Here is a 27,814-nt window from a genome sequence, read left to right as displayed (position 1 = left end):
CAGAAACGCAGTGTCCTGTTCTGACTCATGCCTGGTTGCTGAGAGATAAATATTAGGGGATTGAAAGAATGAATCATCAGCTGTTGCCAAACCCGGGTTACGCTAAGGCAGGGTCCTTATCTGAGCTGCAATCCTTGTCTCGCTTTTACAAATTATGCTTCCTAGTTTCTCAAAGTCAGTATGCTGCTGTTTTTAAAGATCCACACACAAACCCACACTGCTGCAACTGCACACTCTGTTTTTGTTTAGTCGTTTAGTCGTGTCCGACTCTTCGTGACCCCATGGACCAGAACACGCCAGGCACTCCTGTCTTCCACTGCCTCTCGCAGTTTGGTCAGACTCATGTTTGTAGCTTCGAGAACACTGTCCAACCATCTCGTCCTCTGTCGTCCCCTTCTCCTTGTGCCCTCGATCTTTCCCAACATCAGGGTCTTTTCCAGGGAGTCTTCTCTTCTCATGAGGTGGCCAAAGTATTGGAGCCTCAGCTGCAGGATCTGTCTTTCCAGTGAGCACTCAGGGCTGATTTCCTTCAGAATGGAGAGGTTTGATCTTCTTGCAGTCCATGGGACTCTCAAGAGTCTCCTCCAGCACCAGAATTCAAAAGCATCAATTCTTCGGCGATCAGCCTTCTTGATGGTCCAGCTCTCACTTCCATACATCACTACTGGGAAAACCATGGCTTTAACTATACGGACCTTTGTTGGCAAGGTGATGTCTCTGCTTTTTAAGATGCTGTCTAGGTTTTTCATTGCTTTTCTCCCAAGAAGCAGGCGTCTTTTAATTTTGTGACTGCTGTCACCATCTGCAGTGATCATGGAGCCCAAGAAAGTAAAATCTCTCACTGCATCCATTTCTTCCCCTTCTATTTGCCAGGAGGTGATGGGACCAGTGGCCATGATCTTCCTTTTTTTGATGTTGAGCTTCAGAAGCTCAACTGCACACTCACCGGGCAATTATTCTACCTTCATTTCTGAAGACGATGGATGCATCATTGAGAACCCTTGTCCAATGGAGAGTTTAGCTCTGACTCCAGAATAACAAGGTGAAACAGCTCCAGGGTTGACAGCTTCAGACAACGAGTAAAAGATTTTCTTTTTACCTAAGTGGCAGTATAGAAATGTTTTTATAAATACATTTATAAATGGCTTTAAACCCATCCAAAACACAGAAAACACAGCCCACAAAGTTTTAAACCTGCACTGAGTTTGGAAAGAAGACAAAGTCCCAACCAGAGATGAATGGTTGATGAAGATGATGGACTACGCTGAAATGGCGAAAATGACCAGGAAAATCAGAAATCATGAAGATAGAAACTTTAATAAGGAATGGGGGGGGGGTTATAAGTTACTTAGGAGAACACTGTAAACAACTAAAAACTTTGGCAGGATTTGAATAATACTTGTAATGTATTAAAAACTAAGGTAAAAATGGACTATTTTAAGAAAAATGGAGAAATTATATGATGCAGTAGAAAGTGTTTGATAATGGAAACCATGGAGGTGTGGAGGGAAGTCTAAGGATTCGGGGAATCCTAAATGTTTATGATTATGATTAATGTTTGAATTCAAATGTACAGTGGTACCTTTGGTTGTGAACAGGATCCATTCTGGAGGCCTGTTCACAACATGAATAGAATGCAACCCATGTCTGTGCGTGCACGGGTCATGATTCGCCGCTTCTGCGCATGCATGTGACGTCATTTTGCATGTCTGTGCATGCGCGGGTAGCAAAACCTGGAAGTAACCCTTTCCGGTACTTCCAGGTTGCCACGGGATGCAACCTGAAAAAACATAAAGGTAAAGGTAAAGGGACCCCTGACCATTAGGTCCACTCTGGGGTTGTGGTGCTCATCTCGCTTTATTGGCTGAGGGAGCCGGCATACAGCTTCCGGGTCATGTGGCCAGCATGACTAAGCCCCTTCTGATGAACCAGAGCAGCACACGGAAACACTGTTTACCTTCCCACCAGAGTGGTACCTATTTATCTACTTACACTTTGATGTGCTTTCGAACTGCTAGGTTGGCAGGAGCAGGGACCGAAGAATGGGAGCTCACCCCATTGCGGGGATTCGAACCGCTGACCATCTGATCAGCAAGTCCTAGGCTCTGTGGTTTAACCCACAGCACCACCCGCGTCCCTGCGCCACCCATATCCCTATCATGAAGCAAATGCAACACAAGGTATGACTGTATAGCGTAAAATTGAATATATATATTTAATAAAAATAAAATAAAAATAAACCTGTAGTGAGTTGTGTTGTTGGAATGTTTTTGCATGAGGGAGCAACCTGAGATACGATAATGAGTGCCTTGGTAAACCATGGTTTGGGGCAACGTGAACTAGTAGCAGCAACCTCAAGCTTACATTCTTTGCTGAGAAGATTTGAAGCTTCCAATCCCACTTTTCCTTTTTATTAACCATGGCTTGCTTAAAAGCCAGATAAGCCCTACTTAAACAGAGACCATTAGCACAGCAGGGAGAACGTTCTTCCCTGTTAGGTTCCATTCATTTTCAACTTACAGGGAATTTTCCTAACGTGGGAGAGCGTTCAGAAACGATTTCTCCCATCTGCAACCCCCTCTGCTACCTAAGAACATATTATCACCACCGTCCATATGTAATTTGCTATGTCAGTCCGTGAGTTAAATTATTTTTCAAGTGGCTTTAAAATAAGCAGGGCTGGATCATTTTCAGACAAGTCAATGCAGTTTGGGCATGCAACAGGAGCGATAAGAAGCACCGAGACCTCCTGCTGCAGGATATGAGGTGACAGTTTGGGCGAAAGGAATTTCTCCCCTTGGATAGTATTGCAAAAGGAGCTAGGAGGGTTTTGCATACCTCAGAAGTATCCGGGACTGAGCATTGCAACAGATTGCATGGACCTGTTCTGAGCAAGTCCAGCACATTCAGATCCTACATCAGGTATGTGTTGGATTTCGGGTGCAGTGAAACCAGCTCTCTCATGGTAGTACAGAGGTGCCACTCCTTCTTTTTAACTGGATCTGTTCCTGTGCCTTTAAGAGAAATGGAACAGGAGAAGAAGAAGAAGAAGAAGAGTTTGGATTTGATATCCCGCCTTTCACTCCCCTTCAGGAGTCTCAAAGCGGCTCACAACCTCCTTTCCCTTCCTCCCCCACAACAAACACTCTGTGAGGTGAGTGGGGCTGAGAGACTTCAGAGAAGTGTGACTGGCCCAAGGTCACCCAGCAGCTGCAGGTGGAGGAGCGGAGACGTGAACCCAGTTCACCAGATTACGAGACTACCGCTCTTAACCACTACACCACACTAGCTTTTCCATAGCCCAGAAATGGAAGCGAGAATAAATTCCGATGAAAGAAGAATGGCAGACGGAAATAATGGACTCTGCAGAATTGGACAAAATGGCAGGAAGGATTCGAAACCTGCGGGAACAGAGATTTACAGAAGATTGGAAGAAGTATACGAACTATTTGAAGAGCAATTGTAATCAACAAATTGCGCCATTAGGACTACAAGAAGTTTTGTAGGGAGAAATATATGAAGTGCTACAAAGTAGATAAAGAATAGAGATATGGGTTATGAGTTTTAAATGGAACAGGGAAAATAAGAAATGTATACTAAGAGATTAGATGGGGAAATTTTCAGACTGGACTGATGGAAGTCAAAATATTGAAAAAGATGTAAAAAGATGTTTAATTACTGTTGAAAATGGTATGTTTAAAACACACACACACACACACACACACACACACATATATATATATATATATATATATATATATATATATATATATATATATGGAGAAGCTTTTCCAACCATTTAGGCCTGCACAATTTACGGCTCTGAAAACTAAATTCTGCCTACCAGCTATGTAATGAGGCAAGCCAAGGCACAACGTTACATTTTTGCTTTCCGTCTATATTCTCAGAGTACAAGTTTACAATTTCTTGCTCCTCAGATTCAATGGCTGCTATTCCAGGATGCAAGTTTTCAAGGCTGCAATATTTACAGACCATCCAACTGCCCTATTTTCCAGGGATGTACCTGATTTAGAGAAGCCGTCCCGGTTTCTTTGATCCTGGAATGTCCCACTTTTCCTTCAGAGTAATGTTGCAGGGTATGAAGTTATCCAACCCCCCAAGCTGTCAGAAGGCAATCCTGTATAGGGAAGTTTTAAAAATGTTGAATATTCTACGGTGTTTTTATAGATGTTGGAAGCTGCTTAGAGTGGCTGGGGCAACCCAGTAAAATGTGTGGGGTATCAATAGTAAAATTATCCATATGGAATTGGCCTATTTTCATTGGAGAAATGTTGGAGGGTACGTTAATAATAATAATAATAATAATAATAATAATAATAATAATAATAATAATAATAATAAATTTATATCCCGTCCATCTGGCTGCCCCAGCCACTCTAGGTAGCTTCCAACACAATATTAAAATACAGTAATGCATCAAACATTAAAAGCTCCCCTAAACAGGGCTGCCTTCAGAAGTCGTCTAAAAGTCTGGAAGTTGTTGTTCTCTTTGACATCTGGTAGGAGGGCATTCCACAGGGAGGGCGCCACTACCGAAAAGGCCCTCTGCCTGGTTCCCTGTAACTTGGCTTCTCGCAGTGAGGGAACCACCAGAAGGCCCTCGGTGCTGGACCTCAGTGTCCAGGGTGGATGATGGGGGTGGACACGCTCTTTCAGATATACTGGACCGAGGCCATTTAGGGCTTTAAAGGTCAGCACCAACGCTTTGAATTGTGCTCAGAAACGTATTTAGTCAACTAACAGAGAATACGGACCTTCTATTAGTTGGGCAACAGGGATTTTTAGTGCATGTGCTAAACATAAGACTTTGGCTTAAGTAGGCATACAGAGTTTTAGATAACAAGCACTTCCAAAAACCATGGGTGAAAGATGGCACCTTAGAAGTGGCATTCCTCCTCTGTCACAAAACTTGGAATGTCTCTTCTAGGATGGTACCAGTGTTTGCAACATCCAAAAAGCACCTAAGAACAATTAAAGAACAATAGCTTTATTCATGTGCAAATTTAAAGTGTATGTACTCATCTAATTAATCAATTGCTTATGCACCATTCAATTAATCAGAGATTTCTTACAAATTATAGGTTCTCCAATCTAGGAAAACGGCTTGTGGGTGGTGCCTTTTAGTTTTTCCCAGCAAGAGTGTCAACTACACCACTAAAATAAATTAAGCCATCCCTTCAACTAGGCTGATAAAATATTTACTTCTGTTTGCTTTTATCTGTGGGAAGTGTTCGTCGCTATCTGTCATTACCCCTTTCTGAGATCCACTTTGGGAAAGCCCTGGCAGAGTTGATATTTCATTTATTTATTTTATCCCAGGGCAATAGTTGCCCGAGAGGCAACAAATCTAAAATGGGGATAAATCTAAAGGAGAAGTTGAGAAACGGGGGCGAGAAGCATGCAGTGGTTTAACACAATGGGGGTTTCTGCAATAAGTCAGTTCTGTTCTTTTCATTTTTAAAAAAGCTGGTATGTGCTATTCCCACATTCGCCCAATGCCTATGCATATTTAAGTACCGCAGGATTAAAGCATTGGGGAAACAAAACTGGGTAGGTGCCAAACTGAATATTCCAGCAGGCTTCAATGAAAGCATCATATATTTGGTATTTCAGCCCAATTTGAAAGTGCTCCGGCAAAAAAGGTAAAGGTAAAGGACCCCTGGTGGTAAAAGTAAAGGTAAAGGCAAAGGTAAAGGGACACGGGTGGTGCTGTGGGTTAAACCACAGAGCCTAGGACTTGCCGATCAGAAGGTTGGTGGTTTGAATCCCAGTGACGGGGTGAGCTCCCGTTGCTTGGTCCCTGCTCCTGCCAACCTAGCAGTTCAAAAGCACGTCAAAGTGCAAGTAGATAAATAGATACCACTCCGGCGGGAAGGTAAACGGCGTTTCCGTGCGCTGCTCTGGTTCACCAGAAGCAGCTTAGTCATGCTGGCCATGTGACTCGGAAGCTGTACGCCGTTGGCTCCTTCGGCCAATAAAGCAAGATGAGCGCCACAACCCCAGAGTTGGTAATGACTGGACCTAATGGTCAGGGGTCCCTTTTCCTTTAAAGGACTTCTGGACAGTTAAGTCCAGTCAAAGGCGACTATGGGGTTGTGGCGCTCCTCTTGCTTTCAGGCCAAGGGAACTGGCATTTGTCCACAGGCAGCTTTCCAGGCATGTTGCAGAATGACTAAACCGCTTCTGGCACAATGAGACACCATGACAGAAACCAGAGTGCACGCAAACACCGTTTACCTTCCCATCGCAGCTGTACCTATTTATCTACTTGCACTGGCGTGCTTTCAAACTGCTAGGTTGGCAGGAGCTGGGACAGAACAATAGGAGCTCACTCGGTCACAGGGATTCGAACTGCCAACCTTCCGATCGGCAAGCCCAAGAGGCTCAGTGGTTTAGATCACAGCGCCACCCGCTCCTGTATGTAAAAGTGGCAGCTATCACTAAAGCTGTCCGTGGGCACAATGGAAAGGAAAACAAAAGCTGACCTGGAGTTATCCATCCCTGGTGGTGAATGGGAAGCACTTTGACAACGATAGCTATTGCATGCTACATCTGCTCTGCTATGAGAAACTGCTCTGAACGTCATCTCTATATAAGTGCCAAATCATGTCTGCTAAGGATGCACAAGATCAATATGACCATCTCACCTAAGGGTCGGAGGGGATGCAGGGAGTTAGACTCACTGATTCAGAAAACTACAAACAGATGATTTGGGTGGATGATCTCAGAAATTACAACCCAGACGCTGGTTCCAGAGGCCGCTTTGGCCATCTTGTCTACACATATCCTTCAGAAGAGTTCTGCATACAGACTGGGCCAACTATTTGCTAGCCATGGCTCATAGGGAGCTGGCCCAACACTGGAAATTGCAGGAGGGTTTTATGCTGAGAGGCTGGGTGACTAGGATTTGGCAAAGAGAACTGCATGAGAAACTTGCTCGGTGTGGTAGAATTAGCCAAGGGATAATAGCCCAAGATCACTTTATAGTAGGGTTACCAGATGTCCCCGTTTCCCAGGGACAGTCCCCGGATTTGTGAATAAGTCCCTGGACAAATTCCATCCCCGGAATGTCCCCGGATTTCATCTAATGTCCCCAGGAAACGCGGCAGCGGCAGTCTCAGTATCCCGGAGCAGTTGGCTCTGGCTGGCTTCAGGAGCTGCTCAGAAGTCCCCATATGATGGTGGTGCAGAGGCTCTCAGATGCAGCTTCCGGGCTGCCTCCACCTTCCCTGACCCCAGCAACTCAGCTGGGAAGGGAGGTTTCATGCTGCCTATCAGAGCTTGTGTGGAAGCAGGAGGGGGCAGGGACCTCTCAGTTACGCAACGGGAAGCTTCCCTTCCCAACTGAGGGATCCCCACCCCCTCTTGCTTGCACACAAGTAGGAATGGGATTGGGGCTGCTCCAATGGGAAGGGAGGCATCGTGCTGCCTGAGAGATCCCTGCCCCCTCCTGCTTGCACGTAAGTAGGAGTTGGGATGGGGATGCTCCGAAAGGCAGTGTGGCAACTCTTCCCCCCCCCCCCACCATCACCAAAGAACCAACACCTCAGGGGCTGCCCAGGCTCATGGAGAAAGGAGATAGAAACCTCGGAGGAAGTGGAAATGTGGCGGTTGAGGTTAAGGTGGTGGCCACCCCTCTGCCACTGCCATCGCTGCAGCATCAACGTCCCGAATGTGTAGTAATTAATTAATTAATTAATTAATTAATTAATTTGTCCCCGGATTCATTGAAAAAAATCTGGTAACCTTACTTTACAGATACATGGGTTCTTTTCATTTGATGCAAACACAAGGACCCAGATTCTGCTCTGTGAGCCATGCAATGACTTTTTAAAAAAATCTAGGTCTTAGGGGGAAGTTAATAAATGTTATCAATGTTTGCATGCTGCAATATAATTATAGAACAGCTATCGATGTTCTCTACGAAGGGGATTGTTCATTTATTTTTATGATTCTTCTGTTAAAAAAATTAAATAAACACTCTCTGTGGTGGGGAGGGGAGAGAAAGAAATAACATTTGAACAGACACATTGATTTGCATGGGTCCTGGAAGGAACCGGGAATGCAAAATGAAGAAACGGCATAAATAGGCCAGATCATACACTGCTGGGGGAAAAAACTTCATTTTGACACCCTGAGAAGTTATTAGCAACTTGGCAGGTGAGATGTGTTTATCCTTGGCAGTGTCGATTTAAATACACTCGGAGGAGCGTGGCAATGCCTTTGCATTTATTTACCTCGCTTTGAATTTACTGTCCTTTAGGTCTTGCAATTTAATGGCATGTCTAATTGGGCAAGAAAATCAACACGAGAAAGGACTGGTGTTCTGTGTGCGCTCACTAGCGCAGAATTCAGCTGTTTCCTGCTTTTAAAAAAAAAAAAAAAAAGAAGGAGGAGGGGAAAATTCAACTGGCACACAGGAGAAACTGGCGATAGAAAATGCTTTACTGCCATGTGACCTGGAGCTCCTCCGATAGAGGGTTGTAATGGGTTTGAGTTACTTGTGCGTAAACTGTCCCTGTTTGGGAGCTTAACTGCCTGGGTTAAACCGTCCTGACTGCACAGCCCATCTCAGCGTGGCTGCCTCAGTCACTAGCAGAATCTGTCTGTGGGCGTTTCTTAAACCTTATCCAGCATAAAAGCTGTTTGACTCCCAGTCATCTCCGCCTCTCACTGCGCGGGAGTCTTCTGCGCAGGGATGGCGTGGGTAGTGGAGGACCAGTGCTCTCCTCACTGATGTCTAGGGAAGAATCCCGGAGCTCTCCCTCCGCTTCCCCCATTTGCCCTCCTGGATCCCTGGTGTTACGCCGATTTCCTTCCCCCTCTACCAAGCTGCGTCTCCCCCTGGTGCTGGTACCTTCTCCTGCAGAATCGGGGAGCCTCTCCTTCGCCCTTTGCTCTGATGTCAGTTCCCTGACAAGGGTTGACTCAGTTCACTCAACTGGCCAAGAACAGACCCCCTTGTAGGCAGGGTGGCTGGGTGCAGTGGGTGCAGAGGGGTGGTGCAGGGGGGCAGAGCTGAGGGAGGAAAGAAGCCTGCAAAGAGAAGGATGCAGCTGCAGATGGAAAGAGGATGGAAAAAGCCAAGCAAGCAAGCTGGTTGGGATGGAGAGAGGCTCTGGACAGCAGAGCCAGAGGCTGGATGCAATTCTGGAATTGTAAAAGGGTCGGGGGAGGGGAGTCTTCATTACCTTCTTCTTCCTTTTTAAAAAAATAATTTTTATTTGATTTTTACAAATAAAAGTTTATAACAACCCAAATCCACATATAGAGAGATTACTCCGAATCTCAAAACTTTCCCCCATCTCCTCCACGGGTCCTATTTTTTTTTTATAACATTTTTATTGGTTTTACAGAATTTTTTAAAGACAAACAAACACTTAAAAAGACATACAAACACGTATAGTTTCATAACATTTTTTCATAAACCTCTTTTCCGGGACTCCCCCATACCCCCCCTTTCTGCATCCCACTGTCCATAATTTTTTAGCAACTTCTAAATATTCCTTTCCAACCTCTGTCGTCTTAATCTTTTCTATAATCTGATCTTATATCACTGTGTCCCTTTTTTCCTGAAAACCTCGACATTCTAGCATTCATCAAGTTTATAGTAGTCCTTAAGATAGCTTTTAAATTTTCTCCATTCTTCTTCCGCCGTCTCTTTTCCCTGATCACGGATTCTGATGGACTATATGACATTGGCTGAGATGACTGGCAGAATCCTCCACGGGTCCTATTGTCAACATTTACAACTGCATATTATTCCATATTCAGCATCTTAAAAAGCAGAGACATCACCTTGCCAACAAAGGTCCGTATAGTTAAAGCCATGGTCTTCCCAGTAGTGATGTATGGAAGTGAGAGCTGGACCATAAAGAAGGCTGATCGCCGAAGAATTGATGCTTTTGAATTATGGTGCTGGAGGAGACTCTTGAGAGTCCTATGGACTGCAAGAAGATCCAACCTATCCATTCTGAAGGAAATCAGCCCTGAGTGCTCACTGGAAGGACAGATCCTGAAGCTGAGGCTCCAAGACTTTGGCCACCTCATGAGAAGAGAAGACTCCCTGGAAAAGACCCTGATGTTGGGAAAGTTGGAGGGCACAAGGAGAAGGGGACGGCAGAGGACGAGATGGTTGGACAGTATTCTAGAAGCTACCAGCATGAGTTTGACCAAACTGCGGGAGGCAGTGGAAGACAGGAGTGCCTGGCGTGCTCTGGTCCATGGGGTCACGAAGAGTCGGACACGACTAAACGACTAAACAACAACATATATCACCTGATTAAAAGTCTGTTGGTTTTACCAGTATTTTTTTAAAATTAATATTTTATAGTGTTTCATAGAAACAGTTAACTTTTGGATGTGCGCTTAACTGCAAGACTGTCTCACATAAATAACCTTCTTGTTCATCAAAATCCCCATCTGAATGTTTTTGAAGTCTGCCTGCCAGTTTGGATAAAGAGGCTGAGCTGTGTGTATATAGAAAGCTGGCATATTTTACACCTTGGGACGCTGGCAGCATTATAGAGTTTTCAAGCCTTTTATTGTTTCTTGTTCAGATAGGAGGTTTTTTTTAAAAAAAGAAAAGGAAAGCTCGTGTTACTTTTTAAACAAAGAACAAGAGAGACATTAGCCCTGAGGGCTTTCAGCGAACACCAAGCACTACAGATCAAGGAATGCCAAAATGCAGGAAGAAAACAGCATTTTTATGGCACGTTTTGACAGTTATTGCTGCTGTTGGCCCAGGAGGGGGGGGAACTTTAGAAACATTTAGAAACACAATGCTATTTAGTGAGATTTATATAAAAGGAGCAGATTCTGCTCTTTTGCTCAACCTGGGCCAACCCTGCAAGTCATCTGTGGCCAAGACAAAAGGAAGGATTGCTCTCATCCATACTCTAGTCTAGACAAACTACTTACCCAATTGATAGGAGTACTTAGTGGTTAAGACAGCCCTTGTGATACACAGACCCTGCAGTTTAATGGTGGGTATTTGTTTCAACTCAAGACCCTCGATTATTTTTCCTCCTGGCAACTCTTTGCTTTGGTATTTTGCTTTCTCCATTCCCCCTGCCCACTGCATGTGTCTTCATAGCTTTCCATGGGCTAACTCTGTTCCAAGTTTTCCAAACTTGGTAAAAAAAGGGGGGACCCCTGGACAGTTAAGTCCCATCAAATGTGACTATGCGGTTGCAGCACTCATCTCGCTTTCAGGCCAAGGAAGCCAGCTTTTGTCCCCAGACAGCTTTCCGGGTCATGTGGCCAGCATGACTAAACCGCTTCTGGTGCAACAAAACACCATGATGGAAGCTACAGCACATGGAAACACCATTTACCTTCCTGCCGCAGAGGTACCTATTTATCTACTTTCACGGGCGTGCTTTTGAACTGCTAGGTTTGCAGGAGCTGAGACAGAGCAAAGGGAGCTCACCCCATCGTGGGGATTCAAACTGCCGACCTTCTGATCGGCAAATCCTGACACAAGAGGTTTGGCTTGGTGCCTTGTTCTCAAGGAGACAGAACAACCCATCTCCTACTCTGCCACCCTGAGTTGCTGGTTGTGAGTGCCCTGAGTTGTTCTGCAGCTTGTATTTGTTTGTTTGCAGCCAGAGAATTTGTGTGGTTTCATGGTTGAAGTGCTGGATTAGGGCCAGGGAGACACAGCTCTGAATACCTACTCGGCCACAAAATGAAAACACATCAAGCTAGACACAAAGGCAAACTGCTTAAGTATCATCATCATCATCATCAGGGATGCGGGTGGCACTGTGGTCTAAACCACTGAGCCTCTTGGGCTTGCTGATCAGAAGGTCGGCGGTTCGAATCCCCACGATGGAGTGAGCTCCAGTTGCTCTGTCCCGGCTCCTGCCAACCTAGCAGTTTGAAAGCACACCAGTGCAAGTAGAAAATAGGTACTGCTGTGGTGGGAAGGTAAACGGCGTTTCCGTGCGCTCTGGTTTCTGTCATCGTGTCCCATTGAGCCGGAAGCGGTTTAGTCATGCTGGCCACATGACCTAGAAAGATGTCTGTGGACAAACGCTGCCTCCCTTGGCCTGAAAGCGAGATGAGCGCCGCAACCCCATAGTCGTCTTTGACTGGACTTAACCGTCCAGGGGTCCTTTCCCTTTTACCACCCATAATAGCACTTCACAGCAGCAGCCAGCTGTGCTCCAACAGAGATCTGGCCAAATCACATATGCGATAGTAATGAAAGGACTTGGGAGTTTCTCCATCACGCACTTGGACCAGCCTCAGACTGCTGGAGGGAGGTTTTGCGACGGCAACCAGGGATAGGATTACACTTGCAGAACACAAGCTGTGTTCACAAGTTATTTCATAGGAGGCTCAGTGGTCTCTCTGTGTTATTTCACCAAAGAACCCTCGCTCTCTAAATTTAATTAAGACTGGCATTCTGCATCGCTGTTTTCATTTAACAAAGAGCTGCCAACAAAAGACCATTGTGCAAAGAATGAGCTGAAATGATTTTGATATCAAATCTCTCCTTTATTAGGTAAATAACAGAATGTGCTGAACTGACTTTCTTTCCAATTTCTTACTGGGGTGATGAGAAATCAAAGCATAAGCCTTTGGGGCCACAGCTTCACTGGAAATGGATTTGTTTTTAATCATTAAGTATTATGATCAGTAGTTGTTATTTATTTGTGTGTTTTTATTGTTGTGTGGATTTATATCCTCCCTTTTTTTCTTCATAGAGCAAAAGGGATTGTGAATGGAGTTCGCAGCTGGTCTCTCATCCAGGCACTGACCTGATCCAGACCCACTGAGTTTTCAGCAAGGTGACTGCTTTCTGTGCCCATTGGGCATGATCCAGGACCTCCATACAGCTCTGTCCTGCAGTTTTGCAGTCTCATTGTATGGAAGAGTGCTGTCTTTGAGCTAGCAAAGGGGAAGGGAAAACTTGGCTCATAGTCCAGACATGTGTGTGTCAGAGTCAGTATTCCCTTCACTTCTGAGAGCCAGTGTGGTGTAGCGGTTAAGAGCACTGGACTCGTAATCTGGTGAACCGGGTTTGCTTCCCTGCTCCTCCACATGCAGCTGCTGGGTGACCTTGGGCTAGTCACACCTCTCTGAAGTCTCTCAGCCCCACTCACCTCACAGAGTGTTTGTTGTGGGGGAGGAAGGGAAAGGAGAATGTCAGCCGCTTTGAGACTCCTGAAGGGGAGTGAAAGGCGGGATATCAAATCCAAACTCTTCTTCTTCTTCTTCTTCTTGGGGTGGCGGAACAAACCCCTCTGCTGATCTTAACACTGAAAAAGACCTTTAAGGATGGTAGTGATCTTTCAGATTTTTGGGGCCCAAGTCATTTAAGACTTTCAACACCAATGCATTTTGCTTCAATGGGGCCACCTGTCAATTTCTGTCATAGCAAACTAGTTGTCAATAGGCTTGACTATTCAGAATGAGGGCAGGGTCATGTATTCGGCAAAAATATATCTTTCTTGTGGTGAGATGGGAAGTGGAACCAAATGAACAAGTTTGGGGGGGGGGAGTGTGAGGAAATTTTTGGAGAAAATTCCAGCTCCCGTCCCTCAGCCTTCCTTTCTCATACTTAAAAAGTTCACTGAGCACGGATCTAGAACAAAACCTGACCGTCAGCTGACTTGAGTGAAGTCGTTCCTTCCTCTAAAATAAATTGAGAATATTGGCATGTAGACTGCATAAGCAACAACAGGCTAGACTTGTGGCTTCTATTAAATTAGACAACAGGCAGCCAGGCAGCCACAGAGTCAGACGACATTAACAAAAGCTTTTGCTGAATACGACACAACTGTCTATGCCTGAACTTGACCCATCACAGAGACACAGAATGATCTGGCAAGGCTCCGAATTGCTGTTACAGAGCCACACACAACGCATGCAAAACGTCAGACAAAATTGCACCTCAGGTAGAGTCAAATTACCGTAAAAAAGCTGGAAAATAACACCTTGTCAGGCATAGAGGGGTTTCCTTTGAAATGCTAGTATTTGTTGTTGTCAGTGTGGGTCCTTAGGCAGCCACTGAGTGTGAACCAAGGAGGAGGGATTATCAAGTCCAACAATTTCAGTTTCTTATTTTCCCATCTCAAGTTTACATTTCGACATCAGTCTGCAATGTTTTTTTTCAAGTCCTCATGAAATTTCATAAGCACTTTACTGCAAAATTCTGATATGCACAGGTTTGTTGAGAAATGATAGTAGTGAAAATGCAGCTAAGAAGCTGAAATCATATATATGATTGACATCCTTCTTTGGAAATTATACCAATGTCCAGATTGAACATTCATAAACTTTACTTGCAGAAACTTGTAGTTATAGAATAATTAAAACATAATATTTACAGTCACATGCTTCACCAAGCATGGGTTTAGTCTCTTCTTCTAACTTCCAAACAAATGTATTTTCCTTTCTTTCCGGAGCTCAGCCCTCAGCCTTCCATATCTCAGTTAGGCCATGCCTTGCAGCTCCTGTGAGAGATTTCCACTTTTACCGTCACCTGCAGCTTTTCTCTCTTTCTTTCAAGCAGAGGAGAAGCACTCCAACACTCTATTCAACTTAGCAGTGTTCACAGTGGGTGAGTCTCTCCTTCGCTAGATACCTCCCATGTGACCAGCATTAACCAATCACATGAGAATTGCCAGAGAACTCTCTAGAATTCAGTTAAAGGTAAAGGTAAAGGGACCCATGACCATTAGGTCCAGTCGTGACCGACTCTGGGGTTGCGGCGTTCATCTCGCTTTATTGGCTGAAGGAGCCGGCGTACAGCTTCCAGGTAATATGGCCAGCATGACTAAGCCGCTTCTGGCGAACCAGAGCAGCGCACGGAAACGCCGTTTACCTTCCCGCCAGAGTGGTACCTATTTATATACTCGCACTTTGATGTGCTTTCGAACTGCTAGGTTGGCAGGAGCAGGGACTGAGCAACGGGAGCTCACCCCATCATGGGGATTCGAATCACCGACCTTCTGATCGGCAAGTCCTAAGCTCTATGGTTTAACCCACAGCACCACCCGCGTCCCTAGAATTCGGTTGCCAACTAATCAAATTTAAAAACATAGTGATGCATACAAGCATTTACAATGTCAGCAAATTAAATTGCTATCCTTAACAAGGTTAAGAATAAGTCCAATGGTGGTGCTTGGCCCCATGCCCAGGGTCAGGATATATTTCAGGCTTCTCTAAGGAGTAAATCCTACACAAATCCAGAGTGGAGTCCAAAGGCATTTGGATGGCACCTTGTATCACTCCTGTAGCCAGGCTGGTGACAAATATATTGAATGAATGAATGAATGAATGAATGAATGAATGAATGAATGAATTTATTAATACGGTCACAGACCGCTTTTCTTTGGACCACATCAGTGAGGCCAAGAGGAGGGTCTTGTCTTCTGGGCAGCCCAGGACTTCCACACACACTGCCCAGGCTTGCGCCCCAGAGAGAAGGCACACTCAATTGTCTCTCATGACAGATGGATACCAACAAGTGCAACAGTGCCCCTTCAGATGTCAAAAATGCAGTTGTGATGGCCTGGGACTCGGGTTCAGACTCGGAACCAGAGGAGTCTCAGTCTGCACTGGATCCTTTGCCTCAGGTGGCATCTGAACCGAGTCTGGGGCCTGAGTCTGAAGAGCCCCAGTCTGCACGAGTTCCCCTGCAACAAGCACCAGCTGGGCCGAGTCAGGGGCCTGAGCCTGCCCTGGCTCCACATGCGGGGATGACCTCGTTGCCTTCAGCCGGGCAATCACTTACAGCTGCTCTACCACCAGTTGGGTCAGGAGAGGCTGAGGTGGCCTCTGGGTCTAGTAACCCACCGACATCTCCCGAGCTGCAGAGACTGAGGTCTGAGAGAAGGGGAGACCTGAGTACTCGCAGGAGGAGTGCTTGCCTTTGGGCGAGACAGGGAGGTGAGTCACCGGAGGATCAGGACTGGCCGTTACCCCGACAGAGATAAAAGGCTGTTGGACCATATCCCAGATTGCGGGAGCAACATTGCTGTTTGCTAGAACCTGCCTGAGACCCTGTTCCTGACCTTGCCTGGTTTTCTGCCTCGTGTCCTGCCTTGGCCCTGTCGGACTGACTCCTCGCGGAACCCTTGGATTCGGGACTGGACCTGGACCGCGTTGCTTGGGTTAACCCCCGGGCCCAGCACAGCAGTAATATTGAGGAAGCAATGCAGAACAACTGAAAAAAGTAGAATTATATGTGGACAGTCCAGTAAAATTCACCACTAATGCACTCTTGTTGTGTCAATGATACATTGCAGAATACACTTGCAAAAAAAAACCACCCTCCAGTCTGGAGAGGCCTTTCGTCTCTCTCTCTCTCTCTCTCTCTCTCTCTCTCCATCATACTTCATCTTAATAATAATATCTTAGGTCTAGAGACTCATCTAGAAACATATTGCTTCAGTGAATCAAGATGCAAAAACATTTATCGCAATCCTTGCAAATTGAATTAATACATTTGTTGTTGCCTAACAACTCAAAGTGGGCTTACTTCTTAGCAGCAGCAGATGGACTCTGTCAGGAGGACACTTTCCATAATTTATTCAGTGAAACAAAACCCAATTCCCTTATTCCTTCCTGTCAACAGATGCTGACAAGGCATTCGGCCGAGTTGGACATACAGCCTTGGCCAACCTGGTGCCTCCCAGATGTTTTGGACAACAATTCCCGAAAGCCCCAGCCAGAAGATGCTGAGTTGTTGTCCAAAACATCTGGAGGGAACCAGCTTGGCAGAGGCTGTTGCAGCACTCCATGTAGAATACAATGCTTAGATTTTAGTATGGTTTTTCTATCACCAGTCTTAAAGCAATCAGTTATCAATGGGTGGACATCCCAAAGGTTTCTTTCAAATGGGGCAGTGCTTAAGGGTACTGTAGTGGTTTGGAGTTACTCGTGCGTAAACTGTCCCCTTTTGGAGCTTGGCTGCCTGGGTTAAACCGTCCTGACTGCACAGCCCATCTCAGCGTGGCTGCCTCAGTCGCTCGCAGAGTCTGTTTGTGGGCGTTTCTTAAACCGTTGCCAGCATAAGAGTTGTTTGACTCCCAATCGTCTCCGCCTCTCATTGCGCGGGAGTCTCCTGCGCAAGGAGGGCGTGGGTAGTGGAGGACCAGGGCTCTCCTCACTGACTTCCAAGGAAGAATCCCGGAGCCCTTCCACCTCTTCTCCCATTTGCTCTCCTGGCTCCTTGGTGTTACGCTGATTTCCTTCCCCCTCCATCAAGCTGCGTCTCCCCCTAGTGCTTGTTCCTTCCCCTGCAGAATCGGAGAGCCTCTCCTTCGCCTGTTGCTCTGATGTCAGTTTCCTGACAGGTACGCAGTACTAGCACCACCTTACCGTATTTTTCGCTCCATAAGACGCACTTTTTTCCTCCTAAAAGGTAAGGGGAAATGTGAGTGCGTCTTATGGCACGAATGGCACTGTGCAGAGAGGGAGAGCTGCACAACGCCCGTTCAGTGAAGCGGAAGGAGGAATAGAAGGAGACTGCAAAGGAGAGGTCTGCGCAGAGAAGGAGAACTGTGCAGCGCCCCTTCAGCAACACGCCTGTCCTGGCTTCTGCCTTAGCTGCACGCAGCCTCTTCGGGCAGGGGGAGCCTTCGAGCAGGGGGAGCCAGAACAGCCACACGGTATCCCAGAAGCCAGATCCCTCTTGCTGTTCTGGCTTCTGGGATTCAGAATATTTTTTTTCTTGTTTTCCTCCTCCCAAACCTAGGTGCACCTTATGGTCTGGTGCGTCTTATGGAGCGAAAAATACAGTAATTCATTCTGGAGGTCCGTTCTTAACCTGAAACTGTTCTTAACCTGAGGTACCACTTTAGCTAATGGGGCTTCCCGCTGCCACCACGGGATTTCTGTTCTCATCCTGAAGCAAAAGTTCTTAACCCGAGATACTATTTATGGGTTAGCAGAGTCTGTAACCTGAGGCGTCTGTAACCTGAAGCTCTATAACCGGAGGTACCACTGTACCAGCAGCTATTTTTCTTTTTTAAAAAAGCACTGAATAGGGGTACCCATTGGGGTTTTCCTCTTCTTAGCAGTTCTGTGCACCTTAAAAGCAGACGTTGTTTTGACCATGAGAGCTGATAACCAACTGAAAATACATCCCACAAAATTGCACTTTATGCTGATGGTATGATTTTCTATTTATCTCATCTTGAAAGATCATTACCAGCAGTTGTGTTGGGACTTAATCAATATGGTGCAGTCTCTGGCCTCAAAATAAATCATTTCAAGTCAGAAAATATTGAATGTCACAACTCGGATTGAGACACAGGGATGTTTGCAACTACAATTTGCTTTTCAACAGACAGCAAAGCCATTGAGCTACCTATGCATTAACATAATCACTTCTGAATCCCAACCAGGCTAGAAGAATTATGATCCTTTGGGACTGTAAAGAAAGATTTAGCTGCTTGGTGAAATCGTCATTTGAACTGGTATTGTAAAACTGTTCACTAAGAACGACCACTATTGTTCACTAAGAATGACCATATTTTATACTGGGAATACGGGACGCAGGTGTCGCTGTGGTCTAAACCACTGAACCACTTGGGCTTGCCAATCAGAAGGTTGGCAGTTTGAATCCCCGCAACAGGGTGAGCTTCCGTTCCTCTATCCCAGCTCCTGCCAACCTAGCAGTTTGAAAACACACCAGTGCGAGTAGATAAATAGGTACTGCTATGGCGGGAAGGGAAACTGGCTGCATTCTGTACCAGCTGGAGTTTCTGAAAAGGGTTTTTAAAGTATAACACATTTCAGTAATCTTGCCTGGATGCAAATGCAGCTTGTGTAAAGAAGACTATGTCTGCTTTCTCCACAAAGGGCTACAGCTAGAGACCCAGCCTAAGCTGGTCTAAGGCACTCCAAGTCGCTGGTGCCACCAGTACCTTCATCGATAGCACTGAGGCCAGGAGATAAAAGTAAGAGGATTTGCAGATTTACCAGCAGCAAGGCAGTTCTAGCAAACTTGAGGAAAAATGTAAAGGGTCATAGTTTTCAGTACTTGGAGGACTTCTGAGTCACAGCTTTCTGCAGAAGAATCAAAAGTTTGTCTCATCTAGTTTCCAAGCCCTTTATTCCATCTGACGTGTTTGATCCAGAAGCATTTTGTTGCCATAAAGGGTCTTATCTCCAGAATTCACATCGTTCTGTTATGCCACAGCTTGGCACAAGCAATGACCTACATGCTTATACAGGAGGTGTTTCTTCATTTTGAGAGAATGGAAATGAGCAGATGGAAATCTGGAGGAAATGTAAATAAAAATTAATTCGTGCGCACATGTCAGGGGTTTAGAAGCAGAGGCAAGGGCAAGGGAGGAAACAGAGAGCGAAGGGGAGGAGGCAGAAGAAAAGATGAGTGATGACGACGACCCGAGATCTCCGAGTCTTTCCAGTGAATCAGAGGATTCACAGAAAGGAGCACCAGTGGCCAGGGCAAGGGGGGAGTCTAGGGGGGCACCCCAGGAAGATAGAGCCAGAGGGGACTCAGAGGAGAGCAGTTGGAAATCGGGACCAGCGTCACCGCCAGAGAGCAGGGAGGAGGAGAGGAGCCAGGGGGCAAGCGCTGGCAGCTCACCACAGGAGGGAGGGCACGAGTCAGGAGTGGCCACACCTCCATCGGGGAGCGAAGAAACGGTTAAGCGGAAAGTGGAAGGTTGGGCGCGCGCGCCAAGTTCAAATGCAGAGGAAGGTGGCGCAGTAAGCAGCCCGGAAAGGGAGCCAGGTCCTAAAGCCCGGCGCAAGGAGACAGGAGGGTCCGGGGGGTCAGCGTCAGAAGAATCCCGGAAGGAAGAGACCCCGGGGGGTAGAGGGACCCAGAGGAGGACAGTCAGGCGGAAAAGGTGGAGCCGGGCTAGGATATTAAGTTGGTGCACACGGGGCGGAGACTCAGACGGAGCTTCGCCGACCTAGCTACTAGACGTAGAGTTGCGCGCAGCAGCGTGAGAATGGAAACTGTAACTCAATAAAGACTTTTACTTAATGATCGCTGGCTAGCGTGATCCTCTGTGAGCTAGGATCTTCAAGCAGCTCTGACAGCACACTTTAAGGCTTGACAGATATTCCTTCACTTTCTGGTTATTTGAGATTATAAAGAGTGACGTATTTATTTAAAGCCCTAAATGGCCTCGGCCCTGTATAACTGAAGGAGCGTCTCCACCCCCATCATTCAGCCCGAACACTGAGGTCCAGCGCCGAGGGCCTTCTGGCGGTTCCCTCATTGTGAAAAGTGAGGCTACAGGGAACCAGACAGAGGGCCTTCTCGGTAGTGGCGCCCGCCCTGTGGAACGCCCTCCCATCAGATGTCAAAGAGATAAACAACTACCTGACATTCAGAAGACATTTTAAGGCAGCCCTGTTCAGGGAGGTTTTTAATATTTAATGCTGTACTGTTTTTAACACTTGATTGGGAGCCACCCAGAGTGGCTGGGGAAACTCAGCCAGATGGGCAGGGTATAAATAATAAATTATTATTATTATTATTCGTATATTAAATTTGTTTCCTGCCCTTTCTCAGAAGGTCACAGGGCGGTTCACAACAGAAAAATACTAAATGAGAACTCAAGTTACTTGGCTCAATGAAAGCAGTCCATTCAGCACTGTGGCCAGGGTGGGGCAAATGAGATGTCGCCCCCTCCCAAGCTGTGCTTTGTTCCCCCTGCCAGGAATTTTTTGGGGAAATTATATATTTTTTTACTTGTGACACGACAGACAATGAAGCCTCCGCTTTTACTTTCTTTTTTAAAGGCAGCTTGTTTTATGAACAGGAGCAATTTACGAACCGGGCTCTGTGAAAAATTCAGTGAATAAGGCAAGGCGAGTGCACGACAACAGCCTCATCTGGAAGAGCACCCCAAAAACTTGGTCAAGATTTTTTCTGACTGAGGGTGAACGTTTCATGATATACAAACACCATATACTTATTTAAGTGATCCTGGGAAACAAAGCCTGTACCATAACATACCCTCCAACATTTCCCCGATGAAAATTGGGACATCTTATTCCATAAAATAGGGACACAGGTAGCACTGTGGGTTAAGCCACAGAGCCTAGGACTTCCCAATCAGAAGGTTGGCAGTTCGAATCCCCACGACGGGGTGAGCTCCCGTTGCTCGGTCCCTGCTCCTGCCAACCTAGCAGTTCGAAAGCATGTCAAAGTGCAAGTAGGTACCGCTACGGCGGGAAGGTAAACAGCGTTTCCGTGCGCTGCTCTGGTTCACCAGAAGCGGCTTAGTCATGCTGGCCACATGACCCAGAAGCTGTACGCCGGCTCCCTCGGCCAGTAAAGCGAGATGAGCGCCGCAACCCCAGAGTCGGTCATAATAATAATAATAATAATAATAATAATAATAATAATAATAATAATACCCATCTGACTGGGTTGCTTCAGCCATTCTGGACAGCTTCCAACATATATAAAAACTTAATAAAACATTTAACATTTTAAAAGCTTCCTTTTGTAGGACTGCCTTCAGATGTCTTCTGAAGGTTGTATAGTCACTTACTGAGTCCATTCCCATTATGCAATGGGATCTAAGAAATGGCCCGGGTGGAGACATGAACTCATCAGCTTTGTCTTTTGCAAAGGTGGCAAAAGGGGAGGGGAGGGAAAGGAAGGAAGGATTTGTTTCCTCCAATATGGTTTATTTCTTGGCGAATATTTTTAAAAAAACATTCTGGCGTATGACAGAGCTCAGGAATATGAAACATATTTACATACTAGGATGATGGTAATTTGTATGAGGTCACGTTTCTGGTTCATTCTGCTCCTTGAGTTCCTTGCTCTGCTTGTTATTTTCTTTTAAAGTGATGGGATGTTTGGAGTGCTGTAATGAAGAAATCCTGCCAGATTGCTGGGCCGTAGCTTATTATGGACACTTTCTGAATGCAAAACAGTTGATATACCCATAGCTGTCAACCGTCCCTTATTTGGCGAGCAAGTCTCTTATCCCAGCGCCATGTCCCGCTGCTGTCCCTTATTGATGATGTCCCTTAAATTTCCTGGGTTTCAAAGGAAGCAGCTCCTCTCCCTCCCTCCCTGCCGGCCAGGGAGGAGGGAGGCTCCCACTGTGTTGCTTGGCTGCGTTGCTCACCCAATAAGGAGTCTAAGAATGACTGGGGGGGTGGAGCTTGCATGCCTTGTGCTGATCAAATCAGCCACATTGCCTGGGAACTCGCCTTTGCTCAGCGCTTCCCAGCAGAGAGGTGACGGTGGTTTTCCTTTCTACATCCCCTTTGCCAGGTTGCTGCGCTGTGGGAACCACCGCTTGAGGCTTCGTTTGGCTGTTGGCTGGGCTTTCTGCCTTTGGCTTGGAGGGGCTCAGAAGCTGAACATACCTGTGCTTGGAAAATCCCTTATTTTAGCTACTGATCCCTTATTTTTGAGGCTGCTGGTCCCTTATTTTCAAATCTGTAAGTTGACAGCTATGATATACCATAAGATATTGGATTGCCTCAATCCACTGATACTGCAAACATCTGTAATGTACAGAAAATCCTCTCTTGCAAGGTAGCCATCACCTTTTACAAAAGGGGTTCTGGAGGAGTGTGGTTTTTGGCATGGGGGGTGTCTTTTCAGGTGTGCTTCTAGGGGGCCAAAGGTACCTCAGCCTCCTAGATATTTGTTTTAAGGGGGCAAGGCCTGCATTTTGGGTAGCCCTGCGCAAATTGCACCTGCATGACGGTCCCCACAATCTTGCGGACAACCCAGCACCTCTGAATCTTTTCATATGGCTACTGCGGGATTTGCCTGGTACATTCTATTAGGGCTTTAAAAAATAACAAATGGCTAAAATCTCAGCAAAAATAAAATCAAAGAAAAGGATGACTTCAATGTACAGTGGATGCTCGGGTTGTGAACGTGATCCATGTGGGAGGCAACACTTTGGCACAATTAAATTGTGACCCCGCAGCTTAGGGAGTTTTTCAGAAAAATGCTTTTCCGCAAGTGAAGTTCTCCAATTCACTCAAAAATGGTGCCAAACTGTTGCAAATTCTCCCCCGAAAGGTTTGGTGGTGGAAACAGAAGGCTTTTTATCATATGCCAAGAAATCAGCCCTCAAGCCACGGGGTCACAATTTTAGCAAAATCTGAAGTTCTCCAGTTGACTCAAAAATTGTGCCAAACTGTTGCAAATTCTCCCATGCCGAACCTGGAAGTACCAGATCGGTTTACTTCTGGGGTAACCCGAAAACACGCAACCTGAAGCATCTGTAACCCAAGGTATGACTGTAGTGGAACACATCAAACTGTAGGGAGGAAAACATGCCCTCCAGTCAACTAACATGGATGCAGACTTGTGGCACCCTATTCCCTGACGAAGGAGCACTGTTAGACCCCGAAAGGCAAATAATAAAGTTACAAGCTTTCCCCAGCACTGCCTTGAAAGTAATCTAGTTATGATTGCTAAAATCAATTTCTAAGGGATGGCCACTGCGGGATTCTGAGGGGGCCCAACGCCCTCCTTGAAAATTGGGGGAGGGGGCTCAGCCCTTCTCCCTCCCAGATGGCACGCCTAACCCCAGAAGACCCCTTGCTGAATGGGACTAACTTCTGAGCAAACATTAAAAGAAGATATTGGCCATGGGGAACAGCGCTGCAGCATAGCAGACTTGTGGGTTGCTGTTACTTACCAGTGTGGGATGTGAAACACAAGAGCAGTCAAGTACAACATTCCTAGAGTGTACATGTTTACACATGGGGAGGGATGTTTGTCCAGCCAGCAGGTAAACTTCCTGTTTCCCTCTGGGCTGGGACAGACTTTCTTTACATGTGACTAGAGGTGGGTGTGGCTTCACCTGTGCAGGTAATGATAAAAGCACAGGGCAGGGCAGCCATCTCTCTCTTCCCTCTCTCTTTCACCACATGCATCGAAGAAGCAACATCTACTGAGTGAAAGATGCCCTCTTGGCTCCCAGGCAAGAGAGGACAAAGGGACTGTCTTCTTATAAGATAGATTCCAAATGTATGTTACTTCATTAAGCATAAGTCTGCCTTCTGGGATCCGATTGTGAACAGAATGTGAGTAGACTCTCTTTAAACTTTTGTAAAAGACTGTGTCGTCTCTTCTATTTTATGAGGAAATAAGGGGAAATTACCAGAATAGTTATTATAGAGGCTTTAGCGAGTCTGAGCAAACACTGCCGTTGCAAACTTAAAATAAAGGGGAATGTATTACTCTGCTGAAATTGGGGAACTTGTTAACACAAGTTGGATAAGGATATAATCAGACAAGATATCCTCTCCTGCATCCCTGAACATTCCCACAACCAGGAGGGAGCAAGATGGTGGCGAGGTCAGCTCTGCCATCGCATTCGCACTTCATCAACCTTCCTGCCTGCTTGCTTGTCCCCCTCTGTCAGGTGGCGGAGGAACCAACCCCGACGGCAAGTTGCTAGGAACAGACAAGACAAGGAAAAGCCCTTACCATCTGCGTTTATTCAATATTCACAGAGAGAGGCTTGGGAATGTGGCCTCTTGGAATAACGGTGTTGCTACGTGTGAAACCCCACCCGCTCTGTCTCTCCCACTTCCTCATGAATCATCGATCGCTATGGGTGCTGGAATGTGACTTCTGCCTTTGAGCTCTTTGCTCTCCTACTTTCAAGGCCCACCGTGTTCTGGGAGGGGGGGTCTTGAATGCTTTCTAAAGACACTGCCTCAGCTGTCCCTGCCCTGGTGCTTCCTCCTCCTCCTCCTCCTCCTCCTCCTCCTCTCCCATTATTTCCCAGTTTTTCCCTCATTTGCCTCTGAGCTGGTGACCTCCCTCCCAGTTGCAATTCTGAACTGTCTCCTTCTTCTCTGGAAAGGTCAGGCTGGGGAGGCGGTCTCCACCATTCCTCCTCTGCCCAGTCTCTGACACCCTCCCAATAAGCAACCACAACCCACCTGCGAGGAAACCAGCAGAGAAGAAGAGTTTGGATTTGATATCCCACTTTATCGCTACCCGAAGGAGTCTCAAAGAGGCTAACATTCTCCTTTCCCTCCTCCCCCACAACAAACACCCTGTGAGGTGAGTGAGGCTGAGAGACTTCAGAGAGAAGTGTGACTGGCTCAAGGTCACCCAGCAGCTGCATGTGGATGAGTGGGGAATCGAACCCGGTTCCCCAGATTACGAGACTACTGCTCTTAACCACTACACCACACTGGCTCTCCACCCCCAGCAAGCCAGCTGTGGCTCCCATAAGAATTGCTGTGCGGAACATTCATTGTGATCCCTCTTCCAGCCAATGACATAAGGACAATGACCCAACAGTACGCAAGGATTGCAGCCTCTGTCCCCCTCGCCTTTGCCACCCGTTGGTGGAATCAAAGGCTCGGCTCGCTGGAAAGCAAAATACAAGCAAGGAGATGTTAAAACGGGTTTCCCCCTTTCAATGTGAGCTTTCTTTGCTTTGATTTCCCAGGCTGTCATCCTTGGCAGCCTCCCCCGACAAAAGCCTCAGAGGGAAGCAAGTCAGAAAGATCCGTCAGTCCGGGGCATGTTTGAGCTGATGCTTAGTCAAGCAGGCAAACTGTGGCTGACAGATAACATCTTTGGAAGAAGGTAGCTGAGCGGGTGTCAAGGAGGCTGAAGAAGATGGATGAGAAAAAGGAAACTGGCCAGCAGGGTTGGCCACGCCCATATCTGGACCGATCCATTCCCAGCATGAGATAGTTTGGTCCTGGGCCAGAGCGCTGCCTCTCCCTGCTCTGCAGCCCAGCTTCTTATCTTGTACACTGTGTGAGGACGGGGAAGATAAATTTTTAGCTTGTTTGCTTTTTGGTGAGAAAATTCACACTTTACGAACAAACGCACGGCTGTCCTTCAAATTCCCATTTCTCCAGATTTTGCACTATAGTTGTCTAACCAAACAATGTGTGCTAAAATGTATATTTTACAGAAAAGTGTGAATAATTTATTTTCATTTCAGATGTTCATACAGTTATACAGTCATACCTCAGAAGTCAAATGGAGTCCGTTCTGGAAGTCTGTTTGACTTCCAAAACGTTCGGAAACCAAGGCGTGGTTTCTGATTGGCTGCAGGAAGCTCCTGCAGCCAATCAGAACCGGCGGAACCCGCGTCAGACGTTCAGGTTTCAAAAAATGTTCACAAAGCAGAACATTCACTTCCGGATTTGTGGCATTTGGGAGCCAAAATGTTTGAGTCGCAAAACGTTCGACTTCCGAGGTACAACAGTACCGTATAATATTCAGAAGTTCTAAGTGGTGTGCAAAGAATGTTTTTTAAGAACCACACAGAGAACAAGAACAATTAAAATTCATCATAAAAACAGAAAACTCTCTTAAAATGAATGAAAATAGCACATTAAAATGCAATGTAATGAGGGGACTGCGTGCAAAAATGTCTGGGTTAGAAGAAATTAGAATAAAGATGCTAATGAGTTTTCATGATGATTTATTATTATCATTTTTAAAATGTAAACAAATTTGTAAACTGCTGCAGAAATGTAGAGGACTGAATTTATGATTGGAAAAATTAGAACTGAAAGAAACCAAAACTGACAAATTCATCCGTTCCTAACCCTGAGGAAGTAAAATTCCCCAATTTTTTAAATCACAAATGCTTAAAATTAAGTTTTCTAAACAAGTTGAAATGCTTCTTTCATAGCTTTAGCTATCTGTGGCAATAGCAAGCCAGCTGTTTCGTCAACAGAACAGAATGGAAATAATTTAAGGCGCTATAAAAACATCATTCTGCAACAAGCCATGTCGATTTTCAGAAAAGTTGTCCTATCCCCACTGCCCCAGCCAGATATAGAGGTATTGTAAATAATACCAGAGGCCCTGCTGTTAAGGAGTGCTTCAGCTTTCCTCATATTTCCTCATATGCAGTCCAAATATCTGGAGGGCTAGGGAACCCCGACCACTGGAATATGTACTGGTCTTTTAAAATAGAAATTAAACTACACCTTCCATCAGCTCCAGCCCCACGATGTCTGGAGGGTCACAGGTTGCAACATTAAAAAATATGGTTTCCAGAGGCAAGGAAGGAAATGAAAACTTTCTTTATGGAAACGGCCAACACAGAGTTAGTTACAGGAGATAAGTGGCTTGCTCTTCGATTCACATGGAAGGTCCTACTCGGCTCCTGCGGTGAAGAAGAATGATTGCAGTGACAAGCTCCCTTGTGCGGCTAAAAGAATTATTACTTGAAGCCAAGCCTCAGAGTGCAGCATCGTTAATAAGCTTCCTCCAGGAAAGACATCATTCAGCCAGGCAATGATCTGTAATCCTGATGGTTCCTTCAGATCAAGCTCTGCCACAGCAGGCACTGTGATGCCCGCCTCCATCTATGGCTTGTTTGCTGACTGATTGAGGCTACCTTCAGTTCAATAACAGAACAGAGGGAGCATGGAGAGGGAGGAAAGTGGGGAGAGGGGCTTATCAAATTATGAATATAATAGTGGAGAGTGGGGCTTTCTTCCCTCTCTCACTCATAATATTAAAACTCTGGGCTCACTCCAAGCAAAAATGAACAGCATGGAGCTTGAGATAGAAGGAAGGAGCAGCTTCATACACTGGGCAGAATATGTGAGGACCAGTTCTATTCTTCTAGAAGAAGAAGAGTTTGGATTTGATATCCCGCTTTATCACTCCCTTTAAGGAGTCTCAAAGCGGCTAACATTCTCCTTTCCCCTTCCTCCCTCACAACAAACACTCTGTGAGGTGAGTGGGGCTGAGAGACTTCAGAGAAGTGTGACTAGCCCAAGGTCACCCAGCAGCTGCATGTGGAGGAGCGGAGACGCGAACCCGGTTCCCCAGATTATAAGACTACTCTAGAGCAGCCTTTCT

At 46.0% G+C, this 27,814-nt stretch overlaps 1 long non-coding RNA gene across 5 annotated transcripts in view; it reads left to right on the top strand.

Annotated features, from left to right (window-relative positions):
• The window catches only part of LOC310696505, a 32,582-nt gene extending 11,709 nt beyond the window's left edge, over positions 1-20,873 (top strand). For 2 of the 5 annotated variants that reach the window (XR_014520584.1, XR_014520585.1), the window contains exon 3: positions 12,735-12,892. This is a non-coding gene — a long non-coding RNA (uncharacterized lncRNA). Of the gene's footprint in view, positions 1-873; positions 1,051-12,734; positions 12,893-20,766 lie in introns of those variants that run through there. The other 3 variants (XR_014520582.1, XR_014520583.1, XR_014520586.1) reach the window with 3 other exon arrangements.
• Positions 20,874-27,814: the final 6,941 nt, after the last annotated feature.

This window comes from Podarcis liolepis, assembly GCF_965112155.1.
Source record: "Podarcis liolepis genome assembly, chromosome: 17".
In the NCBI taxonomy this organism is placed as follows: domain Eukaryota; kingdom Metazoa; phylum Chordata; class Lepidosauria; order Squamata; family Lacertidae; genus Podarcis; species Podarcis liolepis.
Note: the sequence above shows the minus strand (reverse complement) of the source record. Positions and strands in the feature narration are given on the sequence as shown.